The following is a 24,125-nucleotide window of genomic DNA, read 5'->3' as shown; positions in this document are numbered from 1 at the left end:
GACTGCGCGCTTCCGCAAGCGGCTGTGGCGGTGGTGAGGAGGTCCTGGCTGAGCTCCGCCTGCGGTGCTACCTTGAGGGGGGGGATGGAAGGACCGTTTCCCCTCTGACCACCCCAGAGTGTCGCTCAGGCTCTAACACACAACCCGCTTTCCCTGGTGAAAGCCCTTTCCCAGGATGCCTGGAGGTACCTGCTGCTCCTGCTGCTGGTAGATGAGTAGGTGGGAAGGGCGAGAGGTGTGATGTCATGACTGAAGGGCGATGGCCTGATGTCTGGGCGCTGCCTGGGAGAAACGGTGTGGACTGTCCCTCCTGGCGGCCCTCTGAGCAGCGGTGGCTCAGCTGACAGTGACTGGGCTGCTGTAATCGCTTTTGGCCGTGTGACCGCTGCCCATGAATGCGCTACTGTTGTGTTCCCTGCTCCGCACGCTTTGGGTGTCCATTATGGGTGTACCGTCCCTCTTGGGTTTATTGGATGGCAGGGAACTAAGAGTAGGTATCCCCGGCGCGGTCTGTGCCAGGAGCGGGTGTGGGGCGGGTGGTGCTCAGGCACAGCAGCATTTAGCACAGCGTCAGTCTTAGCAGCTGCCTGCTTCGTGCTCTTCAGCGCTGATGCTGTAGTTGACGGGTCAGGCTTGTCCTGCCCATCCTCACCAGTGTTCCTGCTCTGGATGTGCTTCCTGCCTCTAGACGAGGTTTTTCTGAAGCAGAGACTATGATAATGCCTCTCCATCACGTTCTGTGCTGTGAGATTCGCTTGGAGAGCTGCAGCGGGGCCTGTGAAGTCTCCTGGCTTGTGCAGGTCCCTTTCCCGAGGGAAGGGCTAGGTTAGGTGGAGGTTTCCTCTGCTTTACCAGCAACCAGCATGAGCCTGGTTGGGTGGCATCACCACACTATGCCATCAGGCTGGGGACGGGGCATCCCAGCTTTCAGAAGTCCTCCTGCCCCGTCTGTGCTGCAGCCCCCCAGCCCAGCCAGTCTCCCATGGCACGCCTCCCGGACTAGGGGTGCTGCCTATGGACTGTGATGGGTGTCCACCCTTCCAGTTGAGGATCGAAGAGGTGATTTGATTACAGCCAAAAGATGGGACTTGTGAGTGTTTGTGGCTGCGGAGCCCAACCCTGAGGTTTCAGGTATTTGGTGTGACGCTGTGTGATAAGGTGTCGGTGCACCCGCTGTGATCTGCCAGCCGTGTACAGAGCAACCCGTCTTCTCGCACTGGCTGAGTGAGAAAGCATGATGAATCGGTGGAGCTGGAAGGCAGAAGTGTGCACTTAAAAGGGCTGGGGAGGAGGTGGGAGAAGAGGACGTGCCCATCCGCCCTCTGCTGATACCGCGCTGTTTGATCTGGAGGTGGTGGTGTTGGAGGTGACAGAGCTCTTCCCCACGGTGGGCACATCTGACGTCCGTCCTGCTGGTGGCAGCTGCCCTGACAGCAGGGCTGTCTGATCTACCTCTCCCGGCAGCTCTGTTCCCATCAGAGGGGTCTGGACCTCCCTGGACGGGGTGCTGAGCTGCGGTGGCCGGTGCTGTGCATGGCCAGTGCGCTCAGTCGCTGTGGCATCCGCCGGTCTCCTGGGAATCTGTAATAATCTGTTGGCTTTTTTGGTAATAGATTAGAAATGCCAAGAATGACAAGCAAGTCCTGTCTGGCCCGCTTGGAAGAATTCTATTGTGTGTGCTCCTCTAACAGCTAGTGTTTCACGTCTGGGCTTTGCGGGGTAACGCTCGGGCTGCTCAGAGCTGGTTTTGTCACTGGGTTTGCGAGTGGTGTGACGATGAAGAGGTGAGGCAGCCTCTGTGTCCCCAGCAGAGTTGCTATCAGCAGAGATGGAGCCGTCGAGATTCTTTCCCTTTTGCTTGTTTTGCTGATTGATTCCTGTTAGTTTATCTCCACCTTTCAGGGCGCGGTGGTCTGCTTGCCTGATGTCCCCTTCCTTGTGTCCTGCGCCGGCTGGCCCGTGCTCTCCAGTGCCTGGAGCTGCGGGGCGACGTGCACGTTCCTGGGGGAGAACCGGCTCCTCCTGCAACATCCAGACTGTCTCTGCAGGGCACAGCGGCCTGTGCACTGCTGACATTTGGGATTCAGTACGGAAGAAATAAAATAATTATTGGTTTGACATGCATCTGAGGATGTGGGGAGCAGGACAACTGTCGGAATGGGAAGCTCTGGTTAGGACTGCTGCTGATTGCTCATGTCAATCCATATGGGCCATGTGCTTCTAACCAGTCTCCTTGTCTCATTTCCTTCTCTGAAATGCTTACAGCTGTTTCTCCTGCCTCTTCAGTAGGTTTTTTGTTCCTGTAAAAGGAGTGACAGCTCACAGATGCTGCTGCGAGTCCCCACTGTATAGCTGGGAAGAGAGTCTGTTACTGTGATCTTCAAGAGAAGATAAGGTGTAGTGTCTCTGCAGGAGGCCTAATTTCTGATATTTTGAAGTAAGCTTTTTTATTTTTCTTTTTAAAGCTGAAAACAGAGTTTGCTGTCTCATTCGCTGTTTCCCCATCACATACTGCCTGTAGTGGTGGAAGTGAACGAGCAGGTAGTTGGTGCTGTTGCTTACTGGTGGAACAAGGAAGGAAGAAGTGATGTTGGCCATGAACTTATTATCTAGCGTTAGGCATTCAGCATCCAGTCTTGCTGCCGTGCTTATAAAATCTGGATTGAATTTCACAGTGTTGCTTAGGTCCTGGCTTTTTTCCTAAGAAGTCCATGGCTGAAATGACAGCAGTGCTTGAGGGTGATCGTTGCTGGTCCTCCACTTAGCCCAGTGTACCGTCTCTTCTCTTCTGCCCTTTCTGCGTTCTGCCAAGAGAAGTAGTTGCAGATTTCTCTAGTGGGGTTAATAATCCAGCGCTGGTCAGGTGGAGAAGGTGCTCTGGAGATGCTGATGCCTTTGTGTGTGTTTCACAGTTTATGGATGGATGGATGTTAAAGGGGCATCTGAAGACAGTGAGAGAAGCTACATGTACCCTCTTTGCCCAATGACCTGTGTGCTGCAAGGAAGCTGGGGTTAATACGATGAAGTAAATGGCTATGTAGAGTTGGCTTGAATGTCAAGTTGAGACAGTCTCTGTAACAAATAAAACCTAGTTGTATATTTATGTAGGAAGTCTGTGTGATCTTGGGCTTAGTTAGGTGCTGAGAGCATACGAAACCTCTCTGCTCTTAGTGGGTTAGTTGCCTGTGAGCCATAAACCCTAAATAAGCAAAACTTCTCTTATTTTTACAATCCTCAGGTGAGTTTGGTGGCTCTGCTTTGCCTTCTTTGCACTCCCAACGTCACAAAAGAACAAGATGTCCCAACAGCTGTTGCGTTGGTGTCTGAGATGGGAAACCTTCTCATATAGGATCCCGGTGGTGCGTTCGTGGCTGGTGACCGTTTTCCTGCCTCGTCCTCTCAAGGGTCTCACTGCTGTGCAGGGAGCCAGAGGTTGGCTTTTCCTCATGTACAAAATACACTGGGGCTTTACTCTTCTCAGCCCAAGTTATACTTTATAAACTGCCGTAGGAAATGGAAAATAAAGTAATTCTGATTTGTGTTGTTTCAGAGCCCTGTGCTTTAGACCAAAATACACAGGATAAGTCTGGCCCTTCCCTCTATTCACTTTTCATAGTCTCCTTTGTTTTTAATTTATATATCTTTTTATTCTAAATTCCTCCCATCCCCAAAATAGAACAGACATCAGCCTGCAAGCGAAGGTTGCCAGACGTTGGTCTTGTGGATTATAGTGGCTTTTTGCCCTGGTTGGAAACTGAGCCCCACCCTACGTAGGCTTGGATTAAAAATAGCCTTTCTTTTCAGCAGGCTGAAAACTCTACACAACACATTTACATCTTGGTTTCTGGGGCACTGGCAGCCATGGGAGGCCCTTCAGCTGTAAAATACCTCAGAAAATCTGTTTGCTGCTAATTAATCCAAAAGCGCTAAGGTGACCGGTGTCAGGGAGGTGTATGGCCAACTGTCTGACTGCCACCCATGGAGCCTTCATAGATATTGAGTAAAGGTTTAGCCATGCTTCTTGCCGAACCTGAGAGAGTTGAAAGCTGTAGACCACAGGCTCTGTAGTCCAGCAGCCTAGAAAGAGCCCATGGTCACACATGGTCCATCCTTGTTAGTGGAGAGAGTTGGCTGGGTGGGATGAGGAGAGGAATGGATACCGTGTCACTGAGCCTCAGGGGCAGGAAGGAGTCAAGGCCTTTTTTGAGTCCTTAAATGTCTATCTTGGCTTAGGCAGCTGTTAGGAAAATACTGTCAGAAGCTCTTATGCTTCATTAGCCGTGATGGCGACATCTTAGAGCGATAGCAAGGTGTCTCATGGGTGGCAGGAGGACCCCAAGGCTCTGCTCTCTGGAGGGGAGTGTTTGGGGATGGAAGGGGTTCCTGGATGGGACGGTGTTTTCACGGAGGAAGGTCCAGCAGGCTTGCAGGTCACTAGCTCTAGGATGGAAGGGCAGAGGAAGGGAAGTGCTTCCTACAACTGCTCTGCTGGCTGGTTGTATGAGCTTGGCAGGGAGCTGGGTGAGAAAGGGCACGTGTGCTGCTCCGATGGCTGGAGGCCATGTGTTCAAGGGGAGATAGCAATCCTGGCCTAAAAACACAGCCTTTTCTCTTCTTGCCTTCATGTTGGCCAGTGTTTTGATGCCCAGCAAAAAGAACAGCAACGTTCTGGGGCTGCAGTAGGCATGAGGCTGCCGGCTTGAGTATGCCTCAGCTCCTCAAGTGCTGCAGGGAGAAGTACAAAGGCCAGGAGACAGCTCAGCCCTGTCCGTCCAGACCTGAGCTCCACACTCCTCCCTCTTCTTACAAAACAGAAAAAAAAACTTTAAAGGCAAGAGGTTGACCGGTATCTGGTGTGGTGATCTCATTCCCCCCACTGCCTATTGCAAAAGCCCAGCCTCAAAGCCAAGCCTTCTCGGGCAAGTCTTAGTGGTTGGCCAGGGGATAGCAGAAGGGAAGAGTCAAGTGTCTCTTTGCTCTGGGCATCTGTTCTCTGCCTCCTGAACCTCAACTGTTGACTCCTTGTGTTGTTGTAATTTGTTTTCCGCTGTCCGTGGCCATGCTTGTGTGAGGCAGCGAGTTGTTTTACAGGCTGGTAGCCACCGGCAGCCTCCCCCGGGATGGGAGGAGGGCAGGGGGCTTCTGCCGCTGCCTCTTACACGACTGTGGATGACCAGCGTGCTCTATGTGCCTGGAACGGTTTACATGACCTTGTTGATCAAATGTCTCTCCAAAATGCCTTTTTCTCTCCAATTCTTGCAGACTCTGCCTTGGCTTGTTCTGTTTCTGGTTCTTCTGTGCTAGACTAGACTGTAAAAAAAAAAAAAAAAAAAAAAAAGGCGAAATATTGTCTGTCTTATAAAACCTTTGTAAACAGTCATGAAACTGGCTGTAGGAGGACAGTAAAAGGATTTTGTTTCTCCCAAACCCTAGGGACAGAGCCTTCAGCCTTTGTCTAACTCGGCTGCATGTTTTCACTTCAGCTGCGAGTCAAGGGGCTATTTGTTCATATCTCAAATTCTTAAAGTGAAAAAACCTGACTCCTGCAGTTATATCTTTACTACAGACATTTTTTTTTGCTAGAGGAAACTGAATTTTTCTTGAAAAAATGTTAGCTAGGCTGCTTTTTAAAATTGCATAAATACAGGAACTGTATAAAAACAAGGCAGTGTGAACTATAGCCCATGGCAGGGCCAGGTCAAGACAAGGAAAAACCTGCAAGACACTGATTTGGGGAAAAAGCATGAAGAAGAAAATCTGATACTCTGGGAGATGAGACAGGCTGAATATCCTCAGAAGAAATCTGTGTCAGTGGTTCCAATATCGGCTGCTGAAGGAGGCGATGCCGTGTTTTGCCGGAGGTGTCGGCGACTGCTGGGGCGGCGGCGGAGAGGGCAGTCGGTAATCCTGCCCCTGCCCTGCATCCCGTCACTGCAGCTCCTGCCAGAGGTCTGTTTGCTAGAACTGCTTCTGTTGTCTTGGTTCCAGATGATGGGGAGACTGTTTTGCTAGGGGGGAAAAAAAAAAAAGAATTAATTGCAGAGCTCTAGGGACGTCCTCTTAGATTCCTACTGAAATTGTTGCGTCTCATTGAGGTGGTGGGAAAGAAAGCTTAAGAAAAATCCCCTTTGTTCTCCCTCACTTTTTTTTCCCCTGAAGATCAACATATGAAAAGTATTTTGTTACTAGAAGGAAAATAGGAAGGCATGCGATTCTGCACTCAATTTATATATATGGGACTGATTTTTTGACAATATGTTGGGGATTAAATTAGGGCTCTCCAGAGCTGAATGCACAGGATGTTTAAAATGCAGGTTGAAGACCTTGGATAACAGAAGCTTGTACCTGCTCTGGGTTAGATGCAAGGTGATGGAGGGGTTACTGACCTTGCTGCCTTTGACTCTGCCCTGCTGGGAAGGACGGGGATGGTGGATGAGGTTTTCCGTGCGTCCCCGTTTTTCTGGGAGAGCTCAGCCCAGCCCCTCCCGGCAGGCGAAACTGCTGGGCCAGCACCAAAGTTCTCAGTGTATCCAGAACAGCACTAACCAAGTGGAAACTTGAATTCGAGCTACCCATCCCTGTAATTGGCATTCATAGTTTGTGAAGCAGTGCTTCAGCTGGGTCGCTTGCTCAACAGCGTCTGAGAGATCATAAATCCCGGGTTCTTGTTTACGCTGCCATCGCAATCTTGTGTTCCTTCCTGCTAATCAGCCGGGAAGGGTCTGTGGAGCGTTGTTTGGGTTTGGAGCAGGGCTGTGGTTTTGAGATTCCAGGATGCTGAGTCTGGTCCCGGGGACAGGCTTGGATGCTCTCCTGCCTCGGAGCCCCTGCAGCAGGACGCTCGTGAGCAGGCTGATGCTCCAGCCCGGCGCTGTTTTCCTTGGGTTAAAACAGTGTTTGCCTCCACTGGAACTGCCGAGCAGCTGCAGTGCTATATACATATCTATATTCTGCTATAAATCCTGAAGTTAAACATTTCCTTGACCCAGCGGAGAACAAGGTGCTTGTCTCCATCTGGTCACAGAAATAAAGGAAGTGAGTTCCAAAGCAATATCGCAATTAAGCTTTTTCTTCCTGAATTCTGCACAAAACGTTTTTGTCTCCAAGAATGGATTGCGAGGACTTTTATCTTGGGGAATACACAGGGTGTTTGTAGGTGTATGTAAAGTTATCTTATTCTGATTGGTATTGCGCAGACAAGCAGGGAGAAGGCTGGCCCCTGCTTTTAGGAGCTTTCTGAGATGGCAGCACTTTGAAGGAGGTGAATAGAGAACAAATGGCAATGCGTTTACAAACGCGTTCATGTTTCTCAGTGGTCCTGGAAGTAATAAGCAAGTTTCTGAATCCTTACTGAGGTAGAATTCACCTTTCCATAAGTATAGAGACATTAAGGCCACTTATTCAAAATATTTTCATTAATGTCTGACCTAAACTTTAGCCTGTTCCTTTCTGCGCTGTTTGGCAGAGGTCGGGACTGAGTTTTCCTTGGGGACACGGATGGGAGGTTCCAGCGCAATCCTGCCCTTCTGCTGCCCACCCCTTTGTAACGTTCTTGTTGATCTCATTTCCAGCTGGGCTCTTGCCACCGTTTTATATAAACCAAATGCTAAGCAAAGGCAGCGTAGTCAGACTTCTTGTTCAAAACTTGAAAAACTTACATTGCTTCTGCCCAGCTAAGAAGCTCCTGGAAGTTACTGTAGCCATCCAGGGGCCGGCTGGGTATAGCAGCACCCAACCTGCTTTAGTTAGATCCACCGCTAATGGCAAGACCTCTTATACCTCCCTCCCCGTCTCCCCCTTCTCTAGGGGGTATATACCATTTTTCTGGGTTATATGGTGGTGTTCTAGTCGGTCCCTTCGCTCCCTGTCTTCTGAAGGTCTTGGAAAGCCATGAAATGGAGTAAGATTTTTGCCCTGTACTGGTGCCCTTGGAACCCCCTGTTAGGCAAGAGCCTTGACAACCAGGATTGGTCAATAATTCACTTCAGCAATTAAGGCTTGTGCATTGCGTTGATAGCAACTTGGCACATGGCAAGGTATTGCACTTTCACGTGTAACACTCGTAGCTAACAGCTAATATTCTTGATCAGCATGTGGACCTCTGGTGTAATTTGTGTTGTAGCTTGTGGTATTGCTCCCAGCTATAGATCTCCCCCTCCTACCTGCAAATATGCTTTGTGGCTTCTATCGAATGGCGTGCCTTGCTTAATCTTGGCTTTATGTAGAATCTGTAGATGAATTTTTTTTATTTTTTATTTGGAAGGATGAGGGTTTCTTAAAACTAATTCATAAAGCATTAAACTCATCAGCGGCAACAGATTGAGAGTGTAAGAAATCTGCAGTCAGAGCAAAGACTGGCTTCACAGCATAGAGATCAGTCTGCTACTAGTAGTTGGTTTTTATAGGCTGGAAAATGTGAGACAGGTTACTCATTAACAGTGTAATGAGCTGTATGGTGAAGATTGCACTCTAGGGACCTGAAGGCCATGGGTGACAATTTGCAGTGTATGCGTGAGCGGTAATCCAGCTCTACCTCACCTTCCTACACACCTGAAGAGAGTGCCGTGGTGGTGGGAGCCCCTGACGTTAGCCTCTCCAGAAGGTCCATTCCACAGAAGATTTTCTGTTGGGGTCTGAGACAAAAGGAGGAGTTAGGGGGGAAGCTTGCAAAAGCAGGCATGAGCTAAATACCAGGAAAAGCTTCATAGAATCACAGAATGTGTTGGGTTGGAAGGGACCTCTAAAGGCCACCTAGTCCAGCCCCCCTGCAGGGAGCAGGGACATCTTCAACTAGATCAGGTTGCTCAGAGCCTCATCCAGCCTGGCCTTGGATGTCTCCAGGGATGGGGCCTCCACTACCTCTCGGGGCAACCTGGGCCAGTGTCTCACCACCCTCAGTGGAAAGAACTTCTTCCTAATGTCTCATCTAAACCCACACTGCTTTAGTTTAAAACCATTGCCCCTCGTCCTATTGCTACATGCCCTCGACAACAGCCCCTCCCCAGCTTTCCTGTAGGCCCCCTTCAGGGACTGGCAGGGGCTCGAAGGTCTCCCTGGAGCCTTCTCTTCTCCAGGCTGAACCCCCACAACTCTCTCAGCCTGTTCTCACAGCAGAGGGGCTCCAGCCCTCGGATCATCTTCGTGGCCTCCCCTGGCTCCGCTCCAACAGCTCCATGTCCTTCTTGTGCTGAGGGTCCAGAGCTGGACACAGTAAGGTCAAGGTCCCTTGAGAGGAGACTCCGGACTAGTTCAACCCCACTAAATTCATAGGCCTACTTGCATAACATGATGAGCTGTGTGCCAAAATCTTCTACCTCCAGCCCCTGGCAGACTCTCCAGATGAGATACCAGTGACTCCTTAAAAACCTTCTTGGGCTGGGCGCGTGGGCTGCTGCCCAGCTCGGGCTGTGACTGTACCAGATTTGCCTTGTCTCCCCAACACCGAAACCCTTCTGATAGCGGGGAGGTGACCCGCAGGTGAGTCGTGTGGGACTGAAGAGCCACCCAGTGGCAGTCTCCCACAGCCTCCCCACTAGCCCGGCAGCGGACTTGTCTGGACAGTGGTCAACAGTTGGCTAAATCTGCTGGTTGGGGCAGGTTGTGACTGTGGTGGTATAACCTCTTCTTGCACAGGTGGAAGATATTAAGCAGTCCCTGACCTCTGTATCTGCATAATTGCCAGTCTTGCTACAGTCCATGCATTTATTTTTCCAGCCACATCCTTTTTGCTGTTGTAATCTTATTTTGAAGATTATGCCAGTTTTATTAGTAATCTAATAGGCTGCTTCTGTACACAAGTCACTGGTGGTGCTTGGCATTGGAGATAGCTCTTATTTGCTGTTGACTTCTTAAACCAAAGTGAGATACAGTGCTTGGCTTTGGTAACGGTATTTATGTTTTAGTATTTGGAAAGTGAGTCTTCTCAGGGGAAAAGTCTGGCTCAAGTAGCTGAAAACTTTGCAGAGCTGTTGCTTCTGCTCAGGCTGCAGAGTATTTATCGTTGACAGAAAGTGGAAAGGCTGATGATGGACTTGTATGAAAATACGTGAATAAATCTGTACTCCTGTCACTTACGTTGCGGTACAATCTGCAGTTCAGATTGTTTTTTGGTGTCTCTTAAAACTTTCCATTTTGTGCATGTGAAGAGACCATAGTACAAAGAACTACATTCCTATGAATTGCAGCTTTTGCAAATTATTCTGAAGCTTATTCCGTGAGGATGCAGTCCACGTGAATGCTTTGTATTTCTCAGTTGTAAATGTGTCTAAACTGGCCGTTGCCAGAAAATGGATCAGAACAGCTTCCCCATTCAGAAGTCTTGGTCAGACAGTCACTTGTGTTCTGCAGTAGCGCAATTCTGGTGTAAAGCACTATGAAGTCACTGAGTAGTGACTTATGGTGGGTAATTGCGTGGAGCATCTTCTCCAGGTGAGCAGAGGATTGCCTAAGCCATGTCAAGGACTAGCCTGGGTGATGGACAAACAGGGCAGGTGAGGTCCAAGATGGAAAGGTACGTTTGTACCTGCAAGACCCTCCTACCAGACCTAGTGCCACCCTTTCTCCAACGGCCTGGTCTGTGGTGTGGCTGAGCTGGTCCAACTGGGGTGCCGCGCAAGGGTGGTCCCTCCTTCCCTGTGCTGATGCCCCGTTGGCCCCACAGCGAGCTGGGATGGGGGGACCAAAACGCTGAGGGGGAGAAGGACAGGGACGGGGTGGCCTTTGGATGGCAGCCTGCAGTGAAGTCTGCCCTACTTGGATGCGGTTTTACTATGTGTCCAGGTCAACGTGCTTCTGTCTTCATCAGCTTTCACCTCACGCCATTGTCATCACCCGAAGAAAAGTGTTTTTTTTGGGGTGTGATAGGTGCAAGGTGCACCCTTGGTGGGTCAGGTGGCCTCTGTTTTGGCTCAAAGGTGACATAGCAGAAAGGCTGTGGAAGCGCCTTGGAACTGGTGGTGCCCTGCTCGGCCTGAGACCTGCCCGCGGCACCGACCCCAGCAAACCGTGACGGTACCGCAAACCCTGGCAGCGCTTTTGGCGCTGGCTTCTACCGTGGGGAGCGCAGCGGATCCGGCAACTGCTTTTTCCAGTGAAAGTGCAGAAAGGGTTCCCAGGTCATCTTTAGTTTCTCTCTCCCTTTACGAAAAAACCCCACCCAACCTTAGACTCCCCATTGCCCGTGATCTCAAGGGAATAACTTGTTCTTTTTTTTTTCCCACGTATTCCCTCTCTGCACCCACCTTTTGTGCCTTTTGAATTTAATGAAGTGGGTGACTCAGTACTAAATATAAAGCCTGCTTCCCGCATCATCTGCTGGTGGCTCATTTCCTGGAGCTGACATCAGTGGAGCCTCCGATGTCCTTATGAAATAGCGAGACGCGAGAGATCCTTTCCCGGGTGTTCTGGGCATACTTGCTGGCTCCTTTGGTGCCTGCAAGGCTCCCTGCTCCAAGCTGTGAATAACGAGTCAGTTAATTACTAAGCTGAGCCCTGTTGGAGCACAGGGTAAATCAGGCGGGTCCTCAGATCTGTTTTGCACTGCAAAATCGTACTCTAGTTTGCAAGCATTTTTTAAATAAAGACTAACTTTCAGTCTTGACTGCATATGTAAGCTTTTTATTAAATAAATATGAGCTTGACTAATGTCTTGCTTTCTTCCTGATGACAGGCTCGCTGAAAGAGCGGCTCAGGAAGCTTCAAGGGGGGAAACCTAGCAAAGGCGGATCTTTTTTTCTTTAAAAAGACTGATAAATTGAGGAGTGAAGGTGAAATGCCTGATCCTCAGTTGACAAATCCTGCCATAGCTGTTTACGTTGATGGAATGCATTCTGCAGTTGGTCAGAACTGAAGGTGAAGGCAAGAGGCACATAAAACCTCAGTTTGTATTAAAAAGCACAGAGGAGAGTGCTTCTATCCATCTGTGCATAATCTCATTAAAATCCTTATCTTTAAAAGCCAACGTGGACAGAATGGGAGGAAGGGAGCATCTTGCACATGGTAAATGGTCACTGATCCCACTCCGAAATGGGATGGTGACTGGACACTCAGCTTTGCTCTCTAAAGCCCTGGCTCATAGAGTGTGATGTTTCTTTCTGATGGAGTAGACTATTGAGGTCACCTGGTTTCTCTTCCACCTAGATACTTTTTTTGTTTGTTTGTTTTTAAAGGAGAGGAGATGCTCCTGAAAATGCTTGCTATGCAGCACCAGAGCAGGCAGGGCGGGTGGAGGCAGGAGGTTGAGCCACCTTTGCCCCTCCTGGATCTCCTGAGGCTGGTGTGGCCCGGCCCTCTGGCCAGGGGGGTTTCTCTAGCATGGGTATGCTGGAGGGGGCCAGCATGTCCTACACTCCTTTGGCTGGATGGCAGTGGAACTGGCTGTATCCCAGTAAACAGCTTTTTTAGGCAGGAGCCAGAGGTGCCTGCAGGCAAAACCATTCACAGAAATCACTAGGGCTGGCGTAGCATGCCCAGGGACTTGTGCATTGCCGTGGGTTTCATTAGTTGTCTTGTACTGCTTCCAGTATTCATAGACTCATAGAATGGTTTGGGTTGGAAGGGACCTTAAAGCCTGGGCAGGGACACCTCCCACCAGACCAGGTTGCTCCAAGCCCCGTCCAGCCTGGCCTTGAACGCCTCCAGGGATGGGGCAGACACAGCTTCTCTGGGCAACCTGGGCCAGGGGCTCACCACCCTCACAGCAAAGAATGTCTTCCTCACATCTCATCTCAATCTCCCCTCTTCCAGTTTAGAACCATTACCCCTCATCCTATCACCACAATATCAGCGTGGCGTCTCTTGGCATTGCTAACTAGGGGTGGAAAAGACCGCTTCTGGAGTGGGCAGGAAATCCTGGTGTCCAGGAGCAGGTGGTTGTCCTCTCCTGGGTGGTGGGACTTACTGGGAAGCCCACTGTAGCCGAAGCTGGATAAAGCCAAGGACTGGATGTGCTCCCATTCTCCCTCAGAGCTTTGCCAGAGGGTCTGTTCTTGAGGGCTAGTAGAGAGAGGAGAGGGACAAGGTGACTCCTGGGTTTACCCTCTCTGCTCCCCCATCACCTGGGAGGCAGCGGCTGCCGCTCCCACAGCCCTCGCTGAGTAACCTCTGGAGGGCAAATACGCATTAGTGGCCTCCCAGCGAAACTTGGCAGCTGGAACTGGGGAGGAGATGTGTCCTTGCGCAATGATATGCTGGAGGGATCCTGTCAGTGCTGCAAGTCCTCCTTGTGCGTAAACCTTGGTCCTGATGCTCTGTGCAGGAGAGGGACGTGTCACCTGAGCCAAGTTAACTTCTGAGCACCTCGGGCATCTTGTGCTTCCCTAAAAGGCTTTCTTAAAGAGGGAGGAAGGGGAAAATGCACTGGTACACTGGTTTGACCATAAAACTTCCTATTTTGGAAGAGCGTGGGGAGCGGCGTGTGATGGGCTGTGCTGGAGGAAGTGGGCTGGGAGTGCCCGGGGAGCTGCGCGTCCGCTGCCTGCCATCGCCACACCCCGGTGCAGCCGGTCTCGGGGCATGACGTGGGGATGAGTGGTGCTGGCACTGCCGCAGAGCTATTTTAGGTTCGAGTGTAATTGCAGGTTGGACTGACAGGACTGGATTTGGAGTATTTGGAGAGCAGAGTGTTCTGAAAGCGGTGGAAAAACTGGCTATCGCTGATCTTTTGCAAATGAGGAAGATGGGTATTTCACATGCCCTGTGCGTGTATCGGTTAAACTTCTCACTGTGCTGACCGAGGACAGCGGGTAGCAATGCGCTTTCCCTTCCCGGCAGAGGGAACGGCAATAGCATTTAGCTATTAGGGTGCATTACACTTACCTGGAAGAAGTGATTAAGCGGAGGTGTGAAGAGCTGGTGGCTTTTGAAGGCTGGTGGCTTTTAGGTGTCTGCCTCTGCAGTGTGAATCTGCCACCTGCACACCTGCAGGTCCTGCTTTTCTGTCCCAGTGACGTGGAGAGGAGGTTTTTCTTTTCCCTCCCAAAAGCAGACATTGCTCCCGCAGCGGCTCTGTTGTTGACAGAAGTCACAACCTATTTCGGGAGCTGGGCACACTCTCCCCAGGACCCGCCAAGCCCCAAAGCCTCAGCCCTTCCTAAACCTTCCAGGATGAATTTATACTGTGCAATGTGCTCAGTCATACAGCGAAAAAGTGAAGGGGCTAAACTTCCTGAAAATTTTTCTTCGTTTTTGTTGCATGTTTGCCCGGAGCCCGGGTGGGCTGGAGGCAGTCGCTGGTTTGGGCCGGAGCAGCGGAGTCAGAGTTGCTCTCCTCTCCGTCCCCTCCGATGTGCAGGCAGCCTGGCCTCCGTGGGCTGCAAAGGTGTTTTTCAAGCCAACTTCTTTCCTTTTAAGTTACAGCTGCAATTCTGGGCGTAAAACCCTCTACTTCGGTTTTCATTATATTTACCATCCTGAGTAGGTTGTGGCTTTGGGGTTGGGTTGTTTTGGTTTCTTTTTTTTTTATACCTCTCTCGAAAGTTTACAGCTGGAAGCTAAATTTTCAGGTGATACTCAAGAAATGGGACCAAGCGATGACTCGCTTCCCTGGCTGACGTCATTTTTGAAAAGAAACAAAAAAACCCAATGACCGTATTGGTCAAGTATTTTTAATTTTTAGAACGGTCACAGGTTCTTCAAATTCCTCACTAATTCCAGTATTGTGTTTATTAGTAAGTGACATTCTTTCCTTTTAGCTACGGGAGGGCTCAAACATTATGGACTTAGAGGAATAGAAATTTCTGAAAGATGTGATTAGGTTTTGGAAATCCCACTTAACCTTTTTGGTGATTGATTCTGCTCCTGTGCATTGCATCAGCAGCAACATAGGACATGATGTTTCTGTGGTTTGTGCTTTCCCGGTTGGTAGCAGATGTCTGTCCGTGTTTCCTCTTGAGCAGACAGGGATTAATTGTCGAGGTAACACGATATATTACAATACGGACCAGCTCTGAGCTCTGTATTTACCACCCATTCAGACCACTTTTTTTTTTTTTTTTTTTTTTTTTTTTTTTAGTGGAGGGACTGTGGGGTGAAATAGCCCGCAGCGTCTTCCTTCAGCACAGATTAAGGCTGAACAGATCTGGATCCTTATTGCTCTGTTCGTGAGCTTCTGGTGGTTTTTAAGACATCCATAAAACAAATACAAGCTCCGTGTCGCCGTTTGGCTGGACCAGCCGAGAGCTAGCAATGCAAAATGCATTTAATTTAAAACATTAAAGGTAAAAGTTGTTTGGGTGGTTTGGTTTTGGGTTTGGTTTTTTTTTTTTTTTAAATAATAATAATAATAATAATAAAAGTTTGCTTGCCTAAAAGCTTTATATCTCACTGGTTCCTGTTCCTAAGTGCCAAGCAATAAAAGAACAAAAGCTAGTTGTTGGGGGGGATGCCCCATCCCTGTTCCGTGTGAGTGAGTGTCCCTGTCCCTTAGCCTTTCCAACGCATCCTCTGGCGACGCGGCCGCATCCCGGGAAGCGACCTCCCCTCGCGGGGCGGGGCGGGGGCACCGGGGCTCGGCCGGTGCGGAGCGGAGCGGCTTCAGCGCCCCGGGAGAGGAGGAGGAGGAGGAGAGGTAAGGGAGGAGAGGAGGAGGAGGGGGGAGGAAGGAGAGGTAAGGGAGAGGAGGAGGAGGAGGAGGGGTGAGAGGTAAGGGAGAGGAGGAGGGAGAAGTAAAGGAGAAGGGAGAGGTAAAGGAGGAAGAGGAGGGGGGAGAGGAGAAGAAGGGAGAGGTCAAGGAGGAGAGGAGGAGGAGGGAGAGGTAAAGGAGGAGGGAGAGGTAAAGGAGGAGGAGGAGGAGGGGGAGGGAGAGGAGGGAGAGGTAGAGGAGGAGGAGGAGGAGGGAGAGGTAGAGGAGGGAGAGGTAAAGGAGGAGAGGAAGAGGAGGGGGGAGAGGAGAAGAAGGGAGAGGTCAAGGAGGAGAGGAGGAGAAAGAGGGAGAGGAGAAGGAGGGAGAGGTAAGGGAGGAGAGAAGAGGAGGAGGAGGAGAGGTAAGGGTGTCTCCTGCCGCTTGCTCTGCTGGCTGCCACTTGGGTTCTGGGTGTGAGCGCGTGCCAGGGATTGCCCTGCAATGACTTGTTGTGCTTTTGTTTTCTCTGCAAAATGTCTAGGGTTTCCTAACGCTGTAGTAGATAAAGGAAAACAGCTCTAGGTGGAACGAAAAAGATTAATCTCAGGTTTTAATGCGTCTTAAATTTGGAATTTATCTGTGCACCTGACTGAGCAGCGCATGCAAACGGAGCTGCAGCAAGTGCTGTGACGGGCTTTGCATCACCCGGCGTTTAATTTTCGGAGTGAGGGCTGAGGGTGTGCCTCCCCGAAGTCGCGGTCTGGGGCACGTCTTTCCCCATCTCTGTCTGCAGCAGGCTTTTAAAAAGCAGAACTGCTTAAACTTGCATGTTAGAAGTGTTAAATATTTAAACATTTGCCTTGTAGAAAGCGTGAGGAGCTCTCAGTACTTCTGGGAAGTGGCAGTAGGCTGGTGGCTGTGGTGGCTACCTATCTTTTGGGGTCTTTTGCCTGGAGAGGCTGGGCTCCGCGCGCTGCTTTGCTGTTCCAGTGGGAATGTGGCATCACAGCCTGGCAGGAGTTTGTTTCCAAACTGAGGAGTTTATCTTGTGTGCTGTGTTTTCTGGGGAAGGCTGGCTGTGCTTGATGCTGGAAGCCAGCATGGAAGACACTCTCCAAATGCTTTAGCAGCGCTACTGGCTAAAATGCGTGTGTACCAAATACTTTTGGTATTGGACTGAAATGCTGAATTTTTTTGTGCTGAAAAAGTTAGGCTTAACATATCTGAAAAGCTGTGAAACGCATCTACTGTAGCTTCTTGCTGTCCTGATTTTGTTTATACCGAATGTGTCGCTCTGAGGTTTTGCTTAAGTTATGCTTTACTCTTACCCTGCTTTTATTCTGCAAAACATCTGGCTGTAAAGAGTGATTTCCACAGCCGGAGGACTCTCACACCCTCCTGACGTTGGGAGTGGGGATGAGGTTGCCTGCTATTCGCAGTGCACGCATCTCTCTAACCATGACATCCGTCCTAGCGGTCTCGGGCACTGACTGAGCTGCCAAACCCAGGGAGGAGGAGGAGGAGGAGGCAAAGCAGCTTGAAGGGACCCAAGGAGATGTTAGCGTTTGGCTCCGGGACTGCTGAATGTGTCTTGGAGATCCTGCCTGGCCTGGAAACCTGCTAGTTAGGGTGCACTTTGCAGAGATTATGAATGCTTGTCTGAAATCCCAGAGTCATGGAGTAGAGCCTGCTTGATCCTGGACTGGCGACCGCTACCTCTTGCTCCCGCTCGCTCCTCCCTGGAGTAAGTTAAATTATAGAGAAGCGTGGGGAAGACCCTGCTGTCACAGTGAATGTGATTTCACTCTCGTGGCAGGCTCCTGGGAGGCAAAACCAACAGCTTCCTGCTCTTCTAGCCGTTTCGCATTAATCTTGAGATTAATGTTCCTGCTTTTGTTAAGGGTAGATAGGATCTGTACCATCTTCTCTAGAGAAAGTAACTGTGGAATTTACAGGGGGTTTTTCTGCTTCCAAAAGCCACTAGGACAGCTATGCAGCGACACTGATTTATTACAGTCTAGTGTTGCATTCTTGCTCTAAATCAAATTATTTTGTCTTATTTCCCTTTTTCCCAAGTGCTTTCTAAACAAGATTACAGGCAGCAGGGGAAGGATGGAAAAAGGTTTTTCTTTTATCAGTAGCTCTTTCTAGTAAGAGATCAGTTACTGAAATTCTTGGTTTTTAAGAGACTTCTGAAACATAATTCCAATGCCTAAAGTATGGCTTGTAGTTTCTAGTGCTTTGTTTCTCATTTAAGAAGACATTCACTGACACGGTTCTCTGGATGTTTATTGCCAGCAGTCACTGGGCTGCCGGGATTTCAGCCCTGGCCATGCCATTTCGGGACAGCTCTGTTTATCTTCAAACCGATAAAACAGTCTGCGAAATCACTGTACCGCAGCTGTACCTCTTCTAAAAGGTTGCACGAAACCCACCCTCCCAAAATTAATGGCTGAAACTCCCAATTGTCCAGCTCTCCCAGGATTGGCACCATCACGCTGGGTGTTTGGCTTGCAGGAGCTTGTTTGCTGGCATTGAATAAGGAGTGACTGTGATGTGATTTAATTTTAGGGATCGGGCTGATTCCGCCGCCCGGGCAGGAAGGAAGTTTAACAGACTGAGTAACGCTTCATGCTTTATCACGGCACATTGAATATCGGCGGCTTTGCCCCGGCTTCTGAGAGCGGCAGCTGGAGGTTGTTGGGGTTGAGATGGGTCTGGGCTGTGGGGCCTCGGCTTCCGTCAGCCTTTCAAGGGCTTTATCCAGCTGCTGGGGCCAGGGCACAGGGGCAGCTCTGTGGCTCACCCCTGTGAGGAACCGGGCTCCTTTTGGGCTGAATATTGGGAAATGGAGAGACACATGCTTAAAGCATGTTGAGGGTAACCTGCAGGTCTCAGCAAGCAGGTCCTGGTCGCTTCTGGGGAAGGAAATTAGCACTGATTCAGCCTTGTGGTCCTCATCCCTCCTCACTTATGCAGGCGGGGAGCCCGACGGCTTTCCCACCATCGCTCTCAGGGTCCCGTCATAAAACAAGTGATGTGATGGGCAGTAAGAGGTGGGTCCTTTCTTGAAGTCTAAAGTCTCTGAATTCTCTGAAGTCTCTGCTATAAATTTATGGTTAAGATACAGAATAAGCAGAAGGAAGTGTTTAATGCTGCTCTTTATTTGGGGGACTACACAAGAATTACTGTCAGTATAAGAATTTTCTGAAAGGCTAGCATGATTTTTCTGTGCCTGAGCCAGGAATTTAAATTAAGCCTTCTGAGTCTCAGTCCATTAGCTAACATCTGACCCCCGCCTCTTCTCTCTTTTACCTTCGTGCACTTAGGTTTAAATTATCTCTGAATCTTACTTGCTTTTGCAAGTTCCAGGCAGGATGAGTGTTCGGCTTTTCCTTTCCGAGAGGGCTTGAAAGGATCACCTGTTTCACGTTGTACTAATTGTTCGTGGGGAATATTGCCATTTTCTTTCCACTGATGTGAACAAACTATTGAAATTCAAAAGTGAGTTAAACCAATCTAGCGGGTTATGATCTTAAATGTGCTCTAATCCTGGAGTAGTTGCTCTGCTGAAAGCAGAGGTGTGCCAAAATGCAACGTTTAGGAGAAGTATTTGGCAAAGAGGCTTTTAAGGACTGATTCATCGGTGCCTCGAGCAGTCTTTTATCTGGTTTCTACTGTGCCCTGCAGATGATAAGTAGTCTGTAGATGCATGTAGTAGAGTTGGAGCAGCGAGGTCAGGACGCTGATGGGTGTGGGGGAGTGAGTGCAGCTGCAAGGTCCGGCGGGCAGCTGCCCTCTTCCTTCAGAGCCAGCGCTGCCCCTGCTTTCACCATCCATCCAAGCCATTTGGCCCTGGTGTTCCACGCCAGGAGCCTTCAGAGAAGAGTGCAGGTCTGCAGAAAGCTTTCTGTGCATCTCCCTTCCATTTGAGTCCCAAGCCAGTTTTATGTTTCTGTCGGTTCAGCCTCCTCACAGTAAAGGCTGGGCCGTGAGAGTGAGCAAGCGTCCATCGACTGTACTCCGGGAGTGCGCGTCACCCCTCACCGTGCATCAGAGGCGGCTCGGGCTCATAGTCCTTCAGGGCTGGACGGGGATGTGTTGGGGGGACTGCACTGAGGACTGGGGAAGCTTTTTTTTTTTTCCCCCCTCCCATGTGCAGCTGGAGCGGAGCATCTGTGTCACGCTGACTTCTGGTCCCCTCTGGCCTTTGGGCGATTTGGTATCACGTGGCTGAGCATCCTAAGCTGCTCACTATCTTTCTGTTTTCTGTATCTGCGAGACAGAGGGAGTTGTGTACTCAAATCCCTACAAATTTCTGTGTGACATCCACAGCTTTCAGTATTCTGGATGCTGCCCTGAAGGGCATGCCTTTCCTGGGCTTGTAGCAATGGGCTGATTCCTGTTTGATGTCATGAGGAGGTTTGACGCTGATTTGGGGTTTTCTGTGGATACTGGCTACAGCTCGTTTCTGGGTTGGGTGCTGAACGTGCTGACCGTTACCCAGGCCTCTCTGCACCCCAAAAAGCCTCCTTGGCTGTGCAGGGGAGTCACAGGCATGTGAATTGGCTGATGGGTCAGCACTTGTTTTAGTAAGGATTTATGATGATCTAAGCTAGTGAATCTGGTTCTGTCTCGAAGGGAGAGAAAACACTTTGACCAGCACCCAAAAAGTGAAGGATCAGGTCGTCTAGGCCATCCATGGGTGCTGGGGCAGCAAATAAAGTCTAAGCAAAAGGCATAGGAAACTGGTTTGCTGTTGTTCCCATACCGTTGGAGTGACCCTGCCTCTGTGCAGCCCAGATTCCTGCTGGGCATCTACCCAAACGCTGCTCGGAAAAATCTCTGGCATCATTCTACACAGCTTTAGCTAGGAGAAATTGGGTTTTTAACCTGGACCTGCTGGAGAAAAGTGCGTGGATATCCCAGAGACATGCCTCCAAATCCGGAGAGAGCCACTGGCATGCTGAGCGCAGTGACTAACTCCAGCCTAAGTCTCTGCTCCTGATGGATTTGACAGATTTTTCCCCCGCAGCAGCGGTGAGTTGTGTAACAACAGGAGCAAAGTCTCGCAGTCTGGGAGCCTGTCTCTCCCAGCATGGCAGTTTTAGGGTTTTGAAAGAATATAAAGCAAATCCCGCTAATGGGACTTTTGCTGATTTAGAGGTGCTTCAAAACCAGCAGCTGGGGGTAGTCTCTGTATGGGATTGGGAAGAAGTGAGCCGTACGGTGCCTGTGCAGTGGGAATCGCTATCTGCGGTCCTGCGTCCTCTCCCTGCGATGCGGCAAGAGGCTGGTGGGCTACGCAGCCAGCGCGGGGGAGTCAGTGTGTGGGTGTACTGGGGGGTAAAGGCAGTAGCTTGAGGAAGCTGGAGAATTGGGAGGTGGGAGGCAGTCAATTCAAACAGCAAGCCCAGCTTAAAGAAATTCAGCATTAAAATTGAATTTGTGGGCCCTTGGCCTGTTGAGGTGAGCTGTTTGGTGCTGTGCATGGCTGAGGAAAGCTGGATGAATGATGAGATAAAGCTGGGTTTGGGCGATTGCTTTGCAGGTGTTACTGCCCAGTGCTGTTCTATAGTTAGAGCATTGCAGAGCTTGAGAGCAGAGCTGTTGCTTCATCCGGGTTGAGCCCATTGTGCATGGGGCTGGGAAAGCTTGGTTGAAGGGAGGAGCCACAGATGGGAGATGCAGCTACTCCGCCAAGCCTGGCACTGCAAAGAAATACGTGCCCCTTTCCTTCTGAGGCAGGGGAAATGGCTGAGTTGATAGGAACACCTCTGTCGTCTGCGTGCATGAGTACTGCCTTCATGCAAAGAGCACAGCAAAGTCATTTCTGGTGGACTGTGGTTTGTAGCAGCGTCATGCTGTGGGGAAGGTGTTAAGAGACCTCAGTCCCTGAGGATGGGGCAGCATCTCCTAATTGCAGCTCTCATCAGGATGACGCCTATCACCATGGTGGAAAGATGAAAGCGTGGCCAAGGTCCGGTTTCAGCCTGTGCCTCTGACCAGTGACTGTCTGGAAGGTAATTGCCAAATAAAAGTTTATGTGCTTCCAGCAGCCTGGTGTTTGCTAGTAACCACACCGTAGCAAGTGGGTGCTGTCTTGGAGGAATTTGATGAAACACACAAACTGATTATGAGCAGGAGAGGATGGAGTGCATGATAAGTCTTCATTTACAGGCCATAAATCCCTAAGCTTCCCTGCCTCCCCCCAAAGCAGCAGTAAGTATTTATCTTGGAGGACTCATCAGACTGCAAGCTGTCACTTCCTCCTGTTGCTGTCAAGTTTGCAGATGTTGTCTGTAAAACCCTGAAGGCTTTGCTTGGACTGTACCAGAAAAAAAGAGCCAGCAGAGGTGCTGGGTGCGTCTGACGATGGGTTGGGGGGTGTGCGTGCCCTCTCCCACCTGCAAGCCTTCCCAAACACAGGAGAGCCTGGGGCTGGCCATGGAGGAGGGCTCCTGCGGCATCAGGAGAGACCCTGCAGCATCCTCTGCGGCATCCGGGTCACCTGGGAAGGGATGTGAAGATAACTTAGACTGTCAGCCCTCACCTGTGACTTGCTTCGCTCCCTGCTGTGCCCCGAGCAGCGTGGCTGTCCTGGGCTGGCCCAGCAGCTCCACATGGCTGTGCAGGGTGGGCACCATGCTGCCGGCCCCATCGAGGGGGTCTGTGTGGTGGTGGGGGACAGGCCTTTGCAGCAGAGGGCTGGAGAGGACTTTGGGCTGACCAAGGTTCACACATCTTGCAAAAGGAGCCAGGGGGGCGGAATGGGGTGAGGGAATCAGCGGGTGCGGATGGCCACCCCGATCGCTGGTGTGGCTCGTGGCAGGGCCCAGCCCCGCCTGCAAAACAGGGAGGAAGAAGAGGATGGGGTGAGCCACAGGAAACATGGGGCTGGATCCTGCCTCAGCTGAGTCACCAGGATTCCCTCCAAATGAGCCCGTCGGCTGCGTCACTGGTCCCTGCCCCGTGCTGCGAGCCCCGGGGCTCCGGCACTTGCCCTGGGCTGCGTGGCATCGAGAGCCTGGTTGTCCGGCTCCTTATTCCTAAAGCAAGACTGATATGTGCTGGGTTAGTGGTCGGAGACACACAGGTTGTGAGGTGGTTTTAATTAGCTAATGGTGACTGACTTGCTTTCTCATGTCTGGAGCCTCTGTCATGAAAAAGCAGCAAAACCACAGGTTCCTTGGAAAGGGGGAATCCGCACGGGGTGAGTCACTGCTCCAGACGAGGCCTAGCCTGCATTATTTTTTTATTTTTTTTTTTTAAATCGTATGGAAAAAGGACATATTAATACCTTTTTGTTGACACTTTAATGTGTCTCTGTGTTTGCCCATTTGAGTAAACAAGCGGGTGCTGTTAATCAGTCGGTTGTAGAGATATTAAAGCAGGGCGGGTCGGGGAGGGACGGCGCGGCTCAGCGCTCAAACGAGCATGGAGCTGCCATTTGGATCTGCAGCAAATTCCAGCTCTGTTTCTGTTGGAAGTGTTCAAGTGGCTGTCAGGAAATATTTGGTTGCCATGCGCTTTGAAAATCAAATTAATCCTCCAGCTTTCAAGGAGATGTGCAAAGGCCTGGATGCTCCTTTCCTCTCTCCCCCGGCCATTTCCCACCAACCCTCTGTGCAGGGCGCAGCTCCCAGGGCGGCCCCTCTTGGGGAAGTGTCTTGGGGACTTTTTCTCTGGGCTTGAGTGTTTTTAAGTCGCTATCTGAGCAGTTAATCCACCCAAATGTCCTGGTTAGGTTCTGGCACTTGTGCTGGAAGTGCTGAGGGTGGTAGCATCCCTCTGGTGATGGTCCCTGCTGCAGCGGCCTGTCCCCAGGTGACTCGCAGCTGTTAAAACGTGGGCTGGGGCAGCTCTGTTTGACCTGCCCGTATTGCAGCTCTCTCTGGAGAGCAAATAACTAACCCCTGTTCAGTGACTGCAGCGTGTTTAGAAGCTATAAAACCTGTTTGCACAGAAACTTTGTACAGCCCCTCTCCAGGAAAGGGAGTCGATAGTGGAAGACCCGGGATGCGCTCGTAGCAGCTCTGATGGGCGGCACAAAGCCACGTCTTCCAAGGACGGAGACGGGCCACACCTCTGCCGTCGAGCTGCTCTGGGGCTCCGTGATCCGAAAGGTCCCTTCCAAATCTAGACAATTCTGTCATTCTCCCAGAGTAACTGAAAATTATTCAGGTCTACTGAGTGTAACTGCTGGTAGCTTCTACTTCATGTAATTGAGTTCTCTACACTCAATTTGTTCGCCCATGTTTCAGGCTTTGAAAAAAAATAGCCTTTAACCTTTTATTGTTTATTCAGACTTATTTAGAGAAAACAAAAATCTCTGTGGCTGGCTGTTATCAACTATGCACATTTTTGCTGAGCTGTGGAATGAGGTGAGTGTCAACAAAAAGCAGCTCAAAACCTCTTTCTTCCCGGGGTTCTTACTGACAGTGTAGACAGTCTTGAATCATGTTGGACGTCCTGGATTATGTCGGCATGTGGAATGGATACAGCTCCGTTCCCCACATAGGGCTCAGTGCATGTTTGTGTCAGGCAAACATGCCTTGTGGGGCAG

At 50.3% G+C, this 24,125-nt stretch overlaps 1 protein-coding gene across 7 annotated transcripts in view; it reads left to right on the top strand.

Annotated features, from left to right (window-relative positions):
* The window catches only part of PLS3 (plastin 3), a 54,527-nt gene that overhangs the window by 4,148 nt on the left and 26,254 nt on the right, over nt 1-24,125 (top strand). For 2 of the 7 annotated variants that reach the window (XM_074600243.1, XM_074600239.1), the window contains exon 1: nt 15,507-15,565. The exons of 4 other annotated variants lie outside the window; for them this stretch is intronic. The gene's annotated coding sequence lies outside the window, so the exon portion shown is untranslated. Of the gene's footprint in view, nt 1-2,286; nt 2,438-15,506; nt 15,566-24,125 lie in introns of those variants that run through there. One more of the 7 variants, XM_074600241.1, reaches the window with a different exon arrangement.

This window comes from Larus michahellis, chromosome 9 (genome assembly GCF_964199755.1).
Source record: "Larus michahellis chromosome 9, bLarMic1.1, whole genome shotgun sequence".
Classification (NCBI taxonomy): Eukaryota; Metazoa; Chordata; class Aves; order Charadriiformes; family Laridae; genus Larus; species Larus michahellis.
This window is presented reverse-complemented; position numbering and strand designations above follow the sequence as displayed.